Below are 17,990 nucleotides of genomic sequence, written 5' to 3' on the forward strand. Positions count from 1 at the left end.
AGTGATTTTTGTTCAAAATTCCAGGTTTTTTTTTTCAATTTCTCTTATTCCAGGTTCTTTTAGTCTAAATTGTCAAATTCCAGGCTTCACAGCACTCTTCTTTTTTTTTGCAACCTTGAAAACTATGCTTAACAGATTAATGAGCAAAATATATTCTTGAATTATTCATTATTATAAAACACAATTATTTTTATATATCACTTAATTCCTTAGTAGTAATACAATATATATAGAGTAGTATTAATAGAAAGTAAAGCAGAAATCATTGACAAATTATTTCAAAAATAACTTAATCTTTTAGACACAAGTTTGTTATCATTCAGCTCAATATACTAAACAACCATATTAATCATAAAATTTACAATTTCTTTTCCTGGTAAGGTGGCCAATGTTAATTTTAAATTTTTATTAAGGTTTACTTATTTTTTTCTAGGTTCTTATAAGTTTAAATTTTATTGTCTTTTATAAGTATAACAATAGGGTTGATCATGCCAATTTGATCATCAGACCACAAGTTTTGGTAGACTGAGACCGGTTCTGTCCTTCAGTCATAACCAAAAAAACTTGTAATTGTCAATCTACAGACTGTTTATCATGCTTTCACATGAAGCAACCATTTTCTGGCAATAATAAGTGACGTCAGCATTGTCATTTGCCGTGCAACGTTTAAAACATTGTCCACTAGGCAAGACATCTGGTACATTAGGACAAAACTGGTCTCAGTCTAACAAAACTTGTGGTCTGATGATTAAATTGGCATGACCAACCCTATTGTTTAACCTGAGCTTGTCTCACTGCAAACAAAAGTCCAAGCTTCTGCTCTGCTGATTTTTGCCGATGTTTTTTGTTGATCGTTTATAAGTATAAAATAAATTTATTGTTAGAAATTCCAATGTTGCTATTCTTTGAGTCATAATTATAACACTGAGTGACCAAAAGTTGTCCTGAGCTTAAACTATATTAAGCCATCTTGAGTTTTTGAAATCCTTAATAAACTTTTACATGTGACATAAACTACTTATATGTTATATTTGTATATTTTTCTCCTAAATGATAAAAAGAAAAGATGTATATATGCTAAAAAGAAAAGATGTATATATGCTTCTACATTTTACGTTTAAACAAATATAATTATATAAAAGAACAAATTATTGCAATTGGATCAACTATATCTCATTCAAGATCTAGAAAAAAAATCTCCTGAGACTTCAAAAAGTTTAAGCTTACCCGAATTAGCCAGGTTTCTAAAAAAAAGTTCATATTTTCTCAAGTTATTCTGATATTTTTCTAATTTCAAAACATCCAAAGTTGTCTCTAGTGTGGGGCAACCTAGAAAATTTGTTAAATTGAAAATAGAATGACTAAAAAGAAACTGTAATATTTCTTTAAATGAGTTATATACATATAAAAAATTCTAAAGAATACATATATATAGATTAAAAAAATAATTTTGATTAAATAAATCACTTTTTAGAGAGCCAACTTAAAGAGCTTTTAAATAAATTATCACAAATTGTAAAATAAATAAAAAATACAAACAGTACAGATGTTTCATGTATATGCTTTTGCATATAATCTTCAGCTTAAAATTCAAAATGAAATGAATGTACAAATTGCATTAATAAACAAATTAAAGGAACAGGGGGGTCCAGCATTTTATTTTTACTAAAAATAACATGAGATCTTATATGAAAGCTTAAAGTACAAAATACAAGCCAGTTTCCATAGAATTAAAAAATCATATTTAAATTTTGAGACATTGTGATTTTTATAAAAAGTTTCCAATCTAGGGGTAGGGAGTACACCACATTTTTTTGGTCATGTTGTAAAATTTTTATTTTTCTTTTTGATTTAGATGTGTTTTAGCATCATTAAGAAGAATTTGATATTAAAAAAAAAAAAATTGCCAAAAAAAAAAATTCCGAACCCAAAAATCACTTATTTTCATTATTTTTGACTTAAATAGTAATAAAGTCACTTATACATGTCCTATACTTATAGTTTTTATCTTAAATTAAAGTTTACAGTTATAGGCAAACATTTAAAGACATTTCAACTGTTTTTGTTACATTATGATGTCATAATCACACAAAATATGTAAATGTTTTCGATAAAATAGTACTTTTTAAAAATTTAATAAGCATAGCTCTATTTAAAATTTTTTATTCCAAAAGTAACAGTTACTTTAACATTTTAAACAAACTTCTTACTTACCTTTAAAGATTTAAATGATGTGGTACTGGTATGTATATTAGCGTGATGTTTGATGTCATAATTCATTTAGTCATAAGTGTTTAAAAAACTCTTAGATAATTATTCAATTAGTATAACAACAAAATAAATAACCAAACATTAAAAAATTATAATGTATTATAGGCAAGATAATTTTTGTTAAAATGCCTTTAAATGTTTGCCTATAACTGTAAACTTTAATTTAAGATAAAAATTATAAGTATAGGACATGTATAAGTGATTTTATTACTATTTAAGTCAAAAATCATGAAAATAAGTGATTTTTGGGGTCAAAATCAATTTTTGGGTTCGGAATTTTTTTTTTGGGAATTTTTTTTTTTTTAATATCAAATTCTTCTTAAAAATGCTAAAACACATCTAAATCAAAAAGAAAAAAAAGTCTAGCAAACATCACCCAAGTACTCCCTACCCCTACCAATACAAACATATGGACCTCAAATTTTTGGAGATTAAATTTCTTGTAATTTTAAAAATTCACTAAAAATCTATCTTCTCATTCATTTTTTGAGCTAGAGACCTCAAATTTTCAGGAAACATTTTTTATAGAGTTTAAAAAACTTTGAATGTTGGAATTTATAAAATATTAAAAATGATTGTTAAAGTGTTTTTTTTTTTTTTTAATTTTCAAAATTGAAAAATTTCTACATTTGATCTTTTTTGTGAAAATTTGAAGAAGATTGTTTAAAAAATGAAGAAGATAGATTTTTAGTGAAATGATCTATTTTCAGGTATTTAGTTTGCTCTTTCCATTAGGAACCTATTGATGTCACCAACTTTGATTGCTCATATCTTAAAAGTTACTTTGAATTTTTCAAGCATTAAAAATGACTGCTATTTCAAATAAAACTCTATAAAATAAGATCAACTTGTAAAATAAATGTGGACCCCCTACGCCTTTTAACAAAAAAAGAAAACATGAAATAATTAGGTAATTTTTTACAAGACGCATTTTAGTAAAAAAATTAAGCTTTATCCTAAACAAACTACTAAATATAACAAAACTACAAATAACTGACCATAGAATAAAAAACTTTATAACTTATTTAGAATCTTTTTCATATGTAGACATAAGAATATAAAATCACTTCTCTTATTTAAGCAACCCTCTTGTTTCAGGGCATATACAAAACAGCTGTTGTTTCTTTTAAGCACAGCCTACACACAGAGTTATTACCATTAACTATCACCTCTAAAATTATTCTAGAATCAATGTTCTTGTGCTCTAGGTCATAAATGTACTCTAAAAGCTCAAATCTTTTAAAGGTGGTTGATATGAAAAGGAGACTGAGCTTTTAAAGTACACTTGTGACCTTAAGCACAATAACATGAATTTTAGAATAACTTGGGAAGAAAGAGCACAGACTATAGACATTTGTAATAATCCAGTAGGTATACTCTGCTTAAAAGAAATAACAGTCGTTTTGTATGAGTAGCTGTCAAATTTGCACAAGCTTAAAAAATTGCACATAGAGACAAAATTGCATGAGGGCACACATTTGCAGCTATCTTTTGCACGAGCAGACAACTTTGCACAGAGACATTTTTGCATGGGTTGATTTTTTTATTAATATTTTATTAACTTTGTTAGTTAATATTTTTTTTACTATCACTGTTAGTTACCCCTAACCTTTTGTTGGTAACGTTTTTTTTTCTAATAAATTGTTTCTGGTTTTTTTTACTATCACTGGTACCCCTAACCCTTACACATTTATCTTTTTTATTTTTAAATCTTTTTTTACTCTCATGTAAAAATGACCCTCCATGCAAAATTGTATCTTGTGCAAAATTGACCCTTGGTGCAAATTTGTCTTGGGGCAATTTTGTCTTTTTGTGTAAAAGTATCTTACATTTTTTTGCCCTAATGCAATTTTGTCTTCGTGCAATTTAGTCCTTCATGCAATTTTGTCTTTTAGCAATTTTGACCTGTTCCTGCTTTGTATATGTGTTGAAGTAAGAGCGTTGCTTGAATAAGAGAAGTGAATTTATATCTTCATGTGGACATATGATAAAGCTTCTCTTAAGTTCAATAAGTTTTAAAATATTTTATTTTATAATAAGTTATTTGTAGTTTTGTTATTTTTAGTTGTTGGTTTAAGAGGAAGCTTAATTTTTCTACTAAAATGCTTCTTGTACACAGGGTTGCCACTCGTTTTTTCCAAATTTTTTCCAGGTTTTCCAAATTTCTTCCAGGTTTTTCAAAAGTACACATTTTTATGTCTATTTTAAGTTTTAAGTTAATTTTTACATAAGAAACTGTGTTAAATAGTATAAAAACTATAAAGACACTGAAAAACTACTTTAAATGTGTTTTTTAATAAAATTTTTTTTTGATGATTACAAAAAAATCTTATTCATACAATAGATATTTTGTGTCAAATCTAAACTTTACTACTGAAAATGTTAAAAATTCCAGGTTTTTCCAGGTTTTTTGATCAAAATTCCAGGTTTTTCCAGGTTCTCAAATTCCAGGTTATTTTTGCCAAATTGTCAAATTCCAGGTTTTTCAAGGTTTTTCCAGGTTTCCAGGTAAAGTGGCAACCCTGTGTACAAAATTTCATGTTTTCTTTTATTGTATAATTTGTTTATCAATGTAATTTGTACATTCAGTTCATTTGGAATTTAACAGCTGAATATTATATGCAAAAGCATGTATGTGAAACAATTGTTCTTCTTTTCTTTTATTTTTGAAAAAAAGTTTATATTCTTTAAATTTAGAATTTGTTTCGATCTTATCAAAACTACATATATTTACATGTAAAAATTGCAAAAAATTCTAGGTTTTTTAAAGTTTATTCTATTTAAATTCATATTTTAAACTAAGATGATCAGAAAGATAACTAAGATGACACAACACTATGAATGAAAATATTTAGCTTAAAATTATTGATTGCATTTAGAATTTTCATAACTTAAATATAAATTGATTGTAATATTTTCAACAATTTTATGTAGTTACATATTTACTAGTTTGACCTGTAGTTACTAAAATGGCTATTACTATGAAGAGTAAAATAGTGAGAGTACTGTACTGTGTACAAAAATGTTATGCTGAAAATATTAGTTATGAAAAGTTTCAGTTTTATTCTTTTTACACAAATTATTTACAAGCTAAAATTAATGTTTAGTAAAAAATATAAATTTTAAGTCTTTTAGGTGTTTAAGTTTTGGAAACTCGACTTTTTTTATTTACTTTGTTACAGTTCTACGTCTAAGTATTTTATAACAAACCTTTGTAGAACACAGTCTATCTATAGCTAGATTATATTTAGTTTTCTTATTAGTTTTTATACTACTTATTTATAATAGATCTTTTGTGTAAAAAAAAAAGTAAGTTTACTACTAATTAAACAAAAAAAAAACTTGGTTTATATTTATTTAAATCTAAGTATTTAATAACATTATTTTTAGCGTTTTTTATTAAAAATGGATTAAATAGACAATGTTATCTTAAATCTTGAGTATGATTAAGCCAAAACAAAGATGTTCTTAATGACTTAAAGAACAGTAAAATGTGTGTAACTTATTTGATTATAAATTTAAGTCTCATGCTGATTTCACATTAAAAAAAGGTTTGATTTTTGTCATACTTTATTTACTTTATCTACATTTTTTATTTTGTTTTACTTTTGAGTGAAAGAAAAGAGGTTCTAAAATTAATTTTTAATAATAATGATTTTTTTAAATTAAGTAATATTCAAACTAGTTTGATAAGTTTTAAATAACCTTTTTAGTCACAATAATTAACATATATTTTTTAAATTTAAATCAAGATTGTAAAAGCTTATAAAACTTTTTTTATTAGAAAAAATTAATATAAAAAAGCATATTATTAAAATATAACTTAAAACTTTATAGTATTTATATTTCATTTTATATATACTATTTTTAACAAGTAACTTATAAAATATAGTTGAGCACTTTGTTACGTTTTTAAAAAATTATAACAAATATACAATAACTGTTTTTACTGAATTATTTACACAGCAACTGTAAAAAACACACAAGCTTTACAACGTTAATCGCCAGGTTCAGATTTTTATAAACAACTCATTTGTTAAATATTAAAACCAGAAAAAGTACGTCGCTAAAATTAAATTTGTATTTTATAAAGCACTTTGATAGTTTTTTTTATACCTTAACGATATAACTAGTTATAAATTTAGATAAGACAAAAAAGTTCAAATTTGAACTTTAGACTTTAAAATATCTAAAATAGATTTATTTTTGTTCATTTTTGTTTAGAAAAGAATGAAAGTTTGGTTAATATAAAAACAGTGCTTTTTACGTATTAAATATTATAAAGCTAAAAGGTAACGTTAGGAGACAAAAAGGTTTATACCCTAAGAAAAACCATAGAAAACGTCACTATCCCAATAATCGAGGTACAACAACAACAAGTTCTTTGAAAACGCATTCATAGATGTGAATATGTAACTGCTATATCAGACGATAATAATGATAGCTAGTCGTCTTGTTATTATTCAAAATGACCAAAAAAAAATTTGCTGTTAAAACTTTTGAAAGACCTTTATATTTTAAGAGACTGACAAAAATATTCTTGATTGATACCATTTCGTTCAGTAGTCCATGCTACAAACAAAACAATCACCCTGATAATTTCATGAAACAGCTCAGAAACAGGAATCCTGGTTCAGTTAACAAATGATGTAAAGTATGTCAAACAAATAAATGACTTTGGAAGGCTGCTGAACAATTCATTTTAATTATTGAAATGTTTCAACGAACAAGTTTGCTTCAACGTTAAAAACTTGGTGGATCTGTATCCGGGCTTGACTTTTACGAAATAAGCATCTGGTATTTTATAGAACTTGTCGGTCTCCCAACACTGAAGACTTTTTTCAAGAAAGCAGAGCCATTTGAGTTCAACCGAAAATAATAAAAAAACTGATTTAAAACCAAGACTCATGGGCATTTCAGAATCCACGAAATGGAAGGTTCTTTAAAAGAACAGAAAAATTGAATACAAAATGTGCTTTCCCATTGCAGTTGGGCGAGACATTGATCGCAATGTAAAGTGAAGTAATAAAAACGTTTAAACTTTGAAATCGAGCGCAAAGCGAGTCAATTGCCGAGTTGATAATTGACTATTTATTTACCAACTGCTGTCGAGTGATTTTAAAACATTAGAGAAACCGTGCAAGCAACGGAGACAGTCAAAAAATAAATTGGTTAGAAAAAGCAACCTAGTAATAAACAAAGAATTTTTTTGTTGGAAAAATGATTTTGCAGTGTATGCTACAGAAAACAATAAGAGTTTTACGAGGCAAAACTTAGTTCTTTTGGAAGAATATTTCTTCAACAATACCTTTCTTGAAAAGACCACAATAATTTGGATTTTCAACAAGCTGAAGTGTGATTACAGAAAAGTGTAGCAGTTTTTCAACACGAGGCAAAAAATAAAGAACGCTGTTGAGAAGAAACAAATTCTAGCGAGATCAGATGGTGCATCCGCCATCTGATCTCGCTAGAAACCACTTTTTAGAAATTTCATCTTCCGCCAGCAGGCTTAGGATTACTTCTTCAGTGAACCAAGTTGCTAGTACTTCGCATCAAAAATACCAGTTACAACCCAATGGTTTTCTAAGGTAAAACTTTTTGGATCACTTTTTTCTAGATCACATTTTTGTTGATTACAATTTTCAAGACCACAATTTTGCAGATTTCTGTGGTTAGCTAATTAAAAGGTTACTAAAGTTCAAATTAAGAATGTTATATTTAGAAACAAAAAAGCAAACAAAATAAATTTATTGATAAAATATACAAATTTCACGCAAAACCTAAAATTAAAAATTAAAAATAAATGAAATAACAATCAATTTAAAAAAACAAGCAAAAAATAGAAAGTAAATACAAAGAAATGAAACAAAATAAGTTTAAAAAATAAAATAAACATCAATACGTAGAAAATATTAAAGTTTAAGTATCATGAACACCTATAAAAACTTAATAAACAAAATTAAAATAGATAATTAATAGAAGTAATAGTTATAAAAACTTTATATCATCACTTATTAGATTAAATCAGAGTTTCCCAATTTTTTTTATAGGCCCCCCTTTAAAGGAATTAAAAGAGCTAGCTATGGTCCCCTTTGAAAAGATTTCTAAAAAAAACTACCATTGGTCTTCATTATCAACTCCATTGTCTAAGTTTCAAAATATGGCCTCGTGCCCCTTCTTTTGCAGCTTATGGCCCCTAAATTTCTGAAAATTTACATAATATCTCGTATAAGTTTCAAAACTGCCTTTAAATACGCCTGAGACCTTTTTTTGCTTTTAATCATCAACTCTAAAATATCTAGTATAAACTTAAAATTATGGCCTTGTGGCCTTTCCCCCCTTTTACAGCTTATGGACCCTAAATTTCTTAAACATCCCATAGTATCTAGTATAAGTTTTAAAACTACCTTTAAATACGCCTGACACCTTTTTTTTTGTTCTTCATCATCAACTCCAGAACATCTAGTGTAAGTTTCAAATTCGGCCTCATGGCCCCTTTGCACATTTTGCCCCACTTTGGGAAACCCTGGACTAGACAAATATTAAATTGTAGAATTTAGACTTTATCGTGTCTAAAAATTAAGCAAAATAAACAAAAAAACTTTATCAATATTTATACAAAATTTTAGTCTCAAGTCTAAATATTTTTTTTAAGAGAATAAATTGTTAATATTCTAATTTTTTTAATTATGGTTCAGTAATTTCTTGAATTAAAGGTCTAAACTTAATAATTGTTAGCGTCGTTTTTTGTCGTTCAATTATTAATAGATGATAACTCAGTTTTTAGCTTGCTGTATGTAGTCAGTTTTTAATATTCAATTTAAAACTTTAAAATCAAAGAAAAAAATATTATTCAGAAGCTATAATAAGTTTAAGAAAGTATAAAACTTGAAAAAATGCACTATTGTACCACTTTACTTTTGATTAACGAAGAAAAACTTAAAAATGATATGAAAACCTGCCTTTTACATAAAATGCTAAATACTAGGATTATTTTAAAAGTTTAGACTTTTTATCCGTAAAACAACTTGAAAATTCTTAAAAAATATAAGAATAACTTTAGTGTCGCATTAATAAAAGCTATTCTTCAAAATAAAATTATTTATGTGTGAAACAGTAATATTGTTTTATCTATATATATGGTTGGGTGTCACTTTTGCACGAGGGGACACTTTTGCACGGAGATTCTTTTGCACGAAGGGACACTTTTGCACGCAGGGTCACTTTTGCACGGCGACTCTTTTGCATGCAAGGTCATTTTTGCACGGCGTCATTTATTGCACGACGTTAAATCTAAATGGCGACATTTTTGCAATGCGTCACTTTTGCATAGCGTTATATTTTCACGGAAATATCTATGCACTGCAAAAATTTTAATTAATCGTTCAATTTTGAACGGAGCTTCATTTTTGCACGCTTCTAATTTCTATTTTAATTAAATAAAACTTTTAAACAAATTCAGTATAAGATTTTATTTTCATCAACTTAAATAAAACTTGCTTTTAAACGCAAATTATTTTGAATGAATAGAATGTGATAGTTTTTTAATGAAACTTTATTGTAAAGTTTTTATTTGAAGTTTTAAATAGAGCAATATAATAACGTACTATAATTCATTTTAAACATATTTATAATTTTAGTTTAAATAAACTAGATAAGTACAGTTTTTTTAACTTAGATTTATAACAATTTTGAATAGTTTAAAAAAAATAAACTGAATTTCGTGAACTTTTAACACACCAATCTTGTTTCATAATTATAAAAAAAGATATTAACCATATAGAATCTGTTCATAGAAAACATCCCAGATTAGTCTTCAACTGCTGCAACATTTCTTACCTTAATAGACTAACAAAACTTAGTATTAAATCATTAGAACACAGGAGACTTGGATTTGACCTCATTACTTTTTATAAACTACTTAACGGTGAAACTACAATTAATATAAAAAAATTTTTTGAACATTGTAGAACTAATTACTTACTGAGAGAAAATAGCAAAAAAATTACATGCAAACATTATTTCAATAATAAAACTTGGCATAATTTTTTTTTTATCGGTCAGTTGAAATATGGAAAAAATTTCCAAATGAATTAGTTTATTGCAAAAAAATTAAAGAATTTCGATTAAAGTTAAAAAAGTTTGATTTGAATTAAATTATTGTTATTAAAATTAAAAGTAATTTTTATCAACCGTGAATTAAATTTTAAGCTTAGTTTATAGTTGTACTTTGTTAGCAGCACCTTTACATTATTAATAATGAGTCCTTTTCCAATGTGTTTAGTTATTATTTATCTGGCCAGTCTAATGTTAATGTCTTTGAGGCGTTAGGTTTTTATTTTTGTTGTTAGTCAATGCATTTAAATATTTGATGTTGATCGTTATACATCAAAGCGTAAATAAGTATAAGTTTTTGGTTGAAAATTTTGCTTTTTATGTTAATCTTTAAATTTTATATTAAATAATGTTTTTATGTTTGTTTTAATAAATAAAATGTTTGTGCTGTTTTTATTTTTTTGTTACGTGTCTTTCAGTTTAAGTGACCTAGGCTTTAATGCCTAGGTCCATCAAATGGACAATAAATTTGTAATAGTAAAATAAAAAGTATAAAAAGGCATAGTTGTTAATTAATAAATTAGAATTCAAAATAGACTTAAACCATTAGTATTTTTTGTTTTAGTGTTTAAGTAAATCAAGTTTTTAGTCCCTGCTATGAATCTTTAATAAATAATTTTAGTTTATCTTTTATTTTTTTTTGTTTCTAACATTAATTTTTACTGTTTTATATTTTAAATCTTTGGTTTTTTGTCTTTGATATGAGTCTGTTATAATTTTTTTTTTTTTATGTTACAGATTCGGTACTAGCTAAATAACATTTAATCGGCCTGCATGCAAAAGTGATGTTCCGTGCAAAAAAGTCATCATGCCAAAAATTTCGCTGGGCAAAATGTCACCATAAAAATGTGACGTCATCCAAAAGTATCGTAGTGCAAAAATGCTGCAGTGAAAAACTTCCCTTGTGCAAAAATGTCGCCATTCACAAGTGACTCTGTGTGCAAAAGTGTCCCCTCGTGCAAAAGTGACGCCGTGCAAAAGTGTCCACTCGTGCAAAAGTGTCTTCGTGCAAAAAAGTCCCCTCGTGCAAAAGTGACGCTCGTGCAAAAGTGATCCGTTCCCATATTTATTGTTTCCTACTGCTTATTTACCCAATTGTATTCTAAAAAGTTTTAATTGAACAATTTTTTATATTGTTTGTATAAACGTAATTGAAAAAGCTTCTTTAAAGTATCTTCCTGTTACTTTTTTAATTTTTAGCTTAGTGTAATTTAAAGTATATTTCACTAAAGATCATATTTTTCCTGCTATGTCTATGAGAGCACCACCTTTTTAATAAGGGCGTAAATTTCTGCCAACATAATACTTATCACATTCGTTACACAATGCTGCACAAATTCCAAAGATTTAGCAACTTAATTATTATCTTTTTTTTTGTATATTCATTTAAAAATTTTTTGTTTAAAAAACAAATGTTTTTTTAAATCATTTCTTTTGTTCAATTTTTTAACTTCTCCCCTTCTCTGCCTCGGTCACATACTATACATTTGCCATAAGGATGTGACGCATTTACTAAAATTAAGTTCTTATGCTAACAACTTGTAATTATTAAAACTGGGTTTACTTATATATCACCATTACACTTGTATTTAGTACCTTTTCTGCCAGTCTTAATAAAGTTAAATAATTAATCATGGATTAAATGTTTGTTATTTTCTCTTATTATTATGGTTGGCAGTCTAAACTTATTTGTCTACTTTCCTACAGTTTTCAAATTCTCGACTACAAAATATTCACAAAAGTACGATTTTATGCACCAAAATTTTTGAAGATATAGAAGACATATACATAATCGCAATCACGCTCACATAGCCTTCTTAATATTACCGGTTCGCCAAATACAATAAGCTTGTATGTAGAGTTTTGGTGATAATATTTTCCTTTGATATTAACACGATTTTTAGTAGCATGTTTCAGATAGTTTTTAACATAAAACTCGAAGGCGTTGCGTGGTATTTTTCTTAGGTGGTGCAAAAAATTAAAAAAAAAATTACCGAGTCGCCCATGCTTAAGTTGCCGGTGCTTGAGTTGCCTCTGCTCGAGTTGCCAGTGCTCGAGTTGCCAGTGCTCGAGTTGCCGGTGCTCGAGTTGCCCTTGCTCAAGTCGCCTCTACTTGAGTTGCCTCTACTCTGCTTAGCTTTGTTTTATTTTTTTGTTTACAATAGCTTGTGGAATAATACTTAAGCCTGTACTGTTTTAGGGAATTTTCAATTTAGTTTACTTACCGCAAGATATTAAGATATTGATTTTGCGGTAACTCTTGAAGAAACTTTGCTTTTTTGAGTTCATTCGCGGCAGGTAGCTAAGAGTTTGCGGTAGTGTAGTGAGCAAAATGGTTGTTGTCTAAATTAAAGTTTTATAAGAGATTTTATTTCAAAAAATAAATAAAACTTTATAGATACTTATTTTTTTCTTACAAAATTTTAAGGTGGTGCAATTGCTGCAGTGCAACACCCCACGAGACGCCCCTGCTAGGAGTTATATAATATTGTAACGTAGTTGTATAATTTTTTTACTTTTTTTAGTTTTACATTGTATATTTATTATTAAGTAAAAGTCAAAATTTTATGGCTTAAGCTTTCTATGGTCTCTTTGAGGTGTTTATATGTAGAAAATCAATTTTAAGGTAAGCCAACAATAGTATTATCTTAAACAAAGGAGAATCTTTATTTAACGACAAAGCTCAAAGCAATTGGTCCTAGGACCTGGTGTACAAAAAAAAAAACCTTTCTGTTGTCGTTGTGAACCAAAGTAAACCATCAAATATGAGTTCATTGTGAACAAATAAAATATCTAACTTGACTAACTGTATGAATTGTTATAGGTAACTTCTTATGGGTAAAATAATTACAGCAATTTTTTCAAAAATATACACATACTTTTATTGTGATTAGTTTTAAAAATTTTAATTTTGCAAACAAAAATATACGTTGGCTATGCCTATGCGAAATTCACGTATAATGTTTTTTTAATGTACAAAAATGTAATACAAGTAAAACAATTTTTATAAAAACCTTTTTATGTATTATGATACTTTGTAATTGTGTCTAAGATTTATTTGTTGCTTAAATAGTTTCCAGGTTTCTCCGTTTAACGGATTATCAAACAAAATAAAAAGCTTATTCAAATAGAGTTCTGCTTGTATAAGCTTTTTACTTTGATAATATCTAATCTTAAATTGGTTTGATATATTTACTAAATCTGCTTCAGCTAAGTTATTCTGTAACAACTATTGTACCGCAAGATTAACAACAACAGCATCCGAGAAATTCTACGACCGGTTTCGTCCTAATTAGGACTTATCAGACAGGCTTTGTTGCGAGAAACCGCTGTTGGGATCTAACAAAGCGGGGTTAAGTAGAAAGTACTGAAGCGACCGTTTGTGAGTAAAATTGGAAAAATTGACACAGCTAAATAATTTACAGCCCAACGTCTCAGACATTGTCAGCTTAATGTGAGATTATAGTCTGTGCTCGTTTGATCAGTTTTAACCAGTAGTTATTACGGCCATCATAAACTAAGTTGAGATATTTCGCGCCACCAATATTAATTAATGAACTTTATCGCAAGATCAACAACAGCATCCGGGACAACCTACGACCGGTTTCGTCCTAATTAGGACTCATCAGGCAGGCATAGTCGCGTGAAACCGCGACGTTATTTTAAGTTTTTCTAGAGTATTTTTTTGTATAACTCAAAAGTACTAGTCTATTTTTTGTGTAAGTTTACACTTATATTGTAGTTTTAAACTTAAATGAAGTTTAAGTAATAGATTTCTTTAATTTTTCTCAGTACAGTCATCTCTCGTGAATCTTCACACATTGTGTCAACAGCAAAAGTGCGTAACTAAACGAGAGATCGTAACTAAAGGTATCAAATATACCTTTTGTATTGTCTGTTTCTTATATTTTATTAACAAGTACTACTTTGTACAGTTGTAAATTGCGCTTGACTTTGTTTTTCGGTTTTGCTTGTTGTTTGGAGTGTGAGGTCACGACTTGATTTAGTTAAAAATACTAAAGTCAATTGTGTATATTATTCGAAAAGGGAAACAAAAAATATTTTATAAGCTTCTAAAACTGTTTGCTAAGCATAAATGCTTACTATAAAATAAAAAAGTAATGTAACATATTAACTACGCGCTTAAATTAAGATGAGAGCTTTTTTTTGGCGCTAACTAATACATTGTAAATAGCTTTGCACTTAAAAGATAATATAACTCAATCAAAATTATAAGATCGAACTTAGTTAACAAAAGATCAGTTTTATTGTTTAATGCGTTGATTAATTTTCATTTTAATAGATATTAAAACTTGATTTCCTCAAAAATTGCATACCTTATATGAAATTTATTTATTTTATTTTTAGCGAAATTTTGGTGACTTTGCACTAAATTTACGATATTAAGAGTTTTTTTTTTTATTTCTTGATAGTTCTAAAATGCGTAATTAAACGAGAGTGCGTAACTAAACGAAAGCGTAGATTCTCGAGAGGTGACTGTGAATTATTTGTGCTTTTAGTCATAAAAGAAATTTAAACTAGTTTTACAAAAGTTATTGATTTCAGTAACAGTAATTTTTCAAATTTTTTTCTTTGTTAGTTAAAACTTACTTTTTGAACTACGGTTTCCCAATTTTTTTTTCTCCTAAGGCCCCCTTTTAAGAAGTTATAAAAGCTACGCCCCCTCTGACAAGAACTTTCAAAAAAACTACTCTTTAATACACCTAAGACCCTTTGTTTTATGCTGTTCATCATCAACTCAAGAATATCTAGTGTACGTTTAAAATTATGGCTTTGTGCCCCCTTTTTAAATCTTATGGCCCCATAAACTGCTGATTTTTTTTGTAATATCAAGTATAAGCTTTAAAACTACCCTTATATTTATTTAGGACCTTTTTTTTTATTTTAAAATTATATTTCATTTAGTTAAAAAAATATATATTTTCATTAACTCATGAACTTTACGTTGTAAACTTGTGCTAATTTTAGCTTAATTAAACTTACTTTATGAACCTCAACTACATTGTCTATTTCCACAGAAAACGCTTATTAGTATAACAATAAACTAAACAAAAAACATTTTAATTATATAATAACATATTAAGGAAGCAAGAAAAACTTAGAAAAGCCAATTGTGGCATTTGGCTGGTCAACTTGATTATTGGGCGTTTGACAAGATAAAAATTTGGATTGATCTAAGTAACAAGCAGTTTAGGCTATTAAGTTCATTAAGTAAAGAAGAAAGAGAGCAAAAAATTTTAAACTACACAAAGTTTTTTGTCCAGAGACATTCATTTGAAAGACGACTTGTATCAGCTTAATTTAGCAAGTTCACAATACCAACACAAGTTAAGTTGAAAATCATAAAAGGCAAGCCTTTAGCAGAAAGATCTTTGCCGCAACGAGTTCACTGCGCTAAGATCAGGTAAATAAAAGCGGTAGTTATCAAATATGCACAAAGTGAAAATTTGCAAGATGACACTTTCGCACGAGTTGAATTTTTTTATTAACTTTTATCATTTTTTTTTTTGTTTTTTTGTAGATATTACTGTTACCTACTATTATATTATATGTTTGAAAACAAACGATTTCAATAGTTTCAGAGTTATACAACGTCTAAAATGTAATATAATCTTGCTACTATGAAAAATAATAGTTAAATATCAATTAAGTTTACACTACTAAATCTTTTTTTAGCAAAACTCATAAAAAATTAAATTTATATAACTATCTAAGCTTATATAAAAGCAAATGTTTGAAATTACTAAAGACACCATATGATATAATTCTTTTTTAATGAAAACTAGTTCAAAATGCTAAAAATAGTGATTTTAATTTTTTTTTTTTTAAACTAAAGTTTAAACAAATTTAAACATAGGTATAAACATAAACAAAAAAAATAAACAAAACATTTTTACTTTAAATATTAGGTAATACCACTTAGACTTAAAATGATAACATTAAAACTTAAACAAAAAGAAAAACGAAAAACATTCATAAATTGTTTTTTTTATTTATTGATCTGGATTTATGATATAAAAACAATTTACATATACTTTTTAAGAACTAACATTATTGTCTACAAAGTTTTAATAATATTTTTTTTATTTTAAATAAACAATAGTTTCATTTAAACTCTTTAAGTTTGTTATGTGTACTTGGTTACAGTTATAGATGACATGACCTGTAGAATTATAAAACAGTAGTGGTTTATTGAACAAAAACAAAAAATTGCTCAAAAATTTTTTGGTTCAAGGACCTGGATACGCAAAAAGACCTCTCGGTCATCGAGTTGCATACCCAACTTAATCAAAATTATAATGAGCTACAAATGAAAAAAAACCTTTACAGTCGAAATCTAAACTCTAAAACGAAAAATTAAATGAAAAATTAAAGTATTAAAATTTACAACAATAAACATTTTTCTAAAAAAAAATATTTAAAACACACATATCTCTAACATTATATACACATAAATTATATTGAACTCTACGTCAAAAGGTAAAGTTTCTATTTGAAACGTCTTTTATTTTAACAATTTTCAACATTTTAGCAAATAATTTAACCTTTTATATGAGTTAAAGAAGAGAAAAAAATAAATAGATTTTTTTTTTTATAAATAAATTTGAAATTTTTCTTCAAGGTATGTTTAAAAATTTAGACTTTACTATCAACTTATTTCAACTTAGTAAAAAATAAGCAAAAAATAAACTAAAGCTATAACATTAAAAAAAAGTATATAAAATAAAGCTGCAATATTCAAAAAAAAAAAAAAGTAAAATAAAGCTGTTTCCGAGAAGAAAAAAAAATTGCTAAGTTAGATAAAAAGTATAAAATAAATATATCCTTTTTACTAAAATCATCAGTTTTTACAAACTTGAACAACAGTCTAAATATAGGAGCTTAACTATACCAAAATAATAATGTAAACAACAACAAAAAACACTTAAAATAGTAAATAAGCTTTTTCTAGATTAAAAAAAAAAAAAAAATAAAAAACACTAATAGTCATAAAATAAGTCAACCTGTTACTAGTTTTAAATTTTATCAGTGATTTCAGCTCATGATTTAAGTATTTAACTTTCTTTGTTTTACTGGCAAAAATATATTTAGAGACTTATAATTTTATTTACACAGCTAAAATGTAGACTATAAAATGAAATTGTTTACTAACACATTAACAAACTACAAACAGAAAAAAAAAAACAACTCTCTACAAACTAGGCTGGACCAATGCTATAGAAACCCAACTAATATACTCAAAAAAAGTATAAATACCTAATATAAATGAAAAATGAATATTAATCTACTATTTATAAATAAATAAAAAGTTACTGTTCATCTTATGTAAACTCCATTGAATTAGTTGATCATTTAATAAATTATCCTTTAGTTCAACCTGGAACTTTACAAGATGGCCTTGGTCTTTTAACTTAGTAGATAAGTCTGTCCAAAGTTTACTACCTTGATAAGCTAGTAGTTTTTCAAAATATAATTATCCAAACAGTATAAATTTTATATATTATTACTTTTTTTAACCTCAACAACTTTAACATATGTAATTGATTTTATTGATTTATATGTAATTGATTTAAATTATAAGT

This window comes from Thalia democratica, chromosome 2, assembly GCF_965202585.1.
Source record: "Thalia democratica chromosome 2, ktThaDemo2.hap1.1, whole genome shotgun sequence".
NCBI lineage: Eukaryota > Metazoa > Chordata > Thaliacea > Salpida > Salpidae > Thalia > Thalia democratica.